The sequence below is a fragment of the Myotis lucifugus genome, unplaced genomic scaffold (assembly GCF_000147115.1).
Source record: "Myotis lucifugus unplaced genomic scaffold, Myoluc2.0 scaffold_575, whole genome shotgun sequence".
Taxonomy (NCBI): domain Eukaryota; kingdom Metazoa; phylum Chordata; class Mammalia; order Chiroptera; family Vespertilionidae; genus Myotis; species Myotis lucifugus.
In genome coordinates this window covers 24,610-25,824 of record NW_005871623.1, presented here as the reverse complement: position 1 = coordinate 25,824, position 1,215 = coordinate 24,610, and positions in this window count along the sequence as shown.

Below are 1,215 nucleotides of genomic sequence, written 5' to 3'. Positions count from 1 at the left end.
TCGGAGTTGTTTCCTTCGACGTTTTTAATACTATTAAAACTTTGAATAATTTGTTTAGTTAAAAAAGAATGAGTAATAATAAAGGTAATTGGCTGCGAGTTTGTTACTTCCAGGGGTGGTGGGCTGTTATGAGACTGCAGATTCCTGACTCTCCTTAGGCTATTACAGGGACAGACATACAAAAATATGTAGATTTTCTTTGAAAATATTTTAGTAATTGTTGAAAGCAGTCATAATTCCACATAAGCTTGAGACTATACTCTATTACGTGTCCAGTGTGTTATATTTCTTCATGTATGAAAATTGAGAAAAATTTTAATAAAAAAAAACCTACTAATTTGGTGACATTTGAGTATTGACCGTCAGGTAGAGAGATACCTATTTGGAAATAGACTGAATATAATATCAAGTTGCATTTCTAAATGAATGATAAAAACTCCCTTGTGTTGGTGAATTGTCAAAATTTTGTCAGTCTCCTTCATTTTTAAATATTTCATATTTATTTAACCTTTTGCATTTTATAGGTTGCAGTTTATCATCTGAACAGGGTACTCTATGAAAATGAGAGAAATGAATACATGTAATCTTAGTTTTGATTTGTATTTTATCGTAAATATATCGAGTGTGATAGACTCGTTACCTGTTCCATCAAATAGATGGGTGCTTGTTACCAAGTGCTGGCATTGTGCTCGGCTCCTGAGAGGAACCAAGGAAATACAGAATGATCCCTCCCCGCAGCGGGAGGTTAATCCGCGGGGCCCAGGAAAAGAATGCTTAATGCCTGCAAGGAAGTTATATTTTTAAAGCAAAGGATATCAAACGGTATAAAAACAAAGCCCTCTACCTTCTTATTTCAGAGCTTTGCCTCTTTTTTTAAATGTTCTTTTTGAAAACAGGGAGGAGAGCGGTTGAATTCTTGGAAAGGAGCACAAAGCTCAAAGGAGAAGGTGAGAGGACTCGGTTCGCAGCTGTGACAGCTAAGCCTGGGTGCTGGGCGCTGAGCGGGGGGCGGGGGGCGCAGGCAGGATTTCAGGATAGAAGACCCTCCAGGGCCCCTCGCTGGTTCCTCCTGGCCCTCCACTCCTTCCCCACAAAGACGGGGAGGGGGGGAGGAGGGAGGGCATTTTCTGGGCGGAGTGTACATTCCGTCCCTCGCTGACATGCCGGGTGGGCTGGCGCACCATCCCCCCAGGGCGCGCGTGAGCCCGGTGCCCG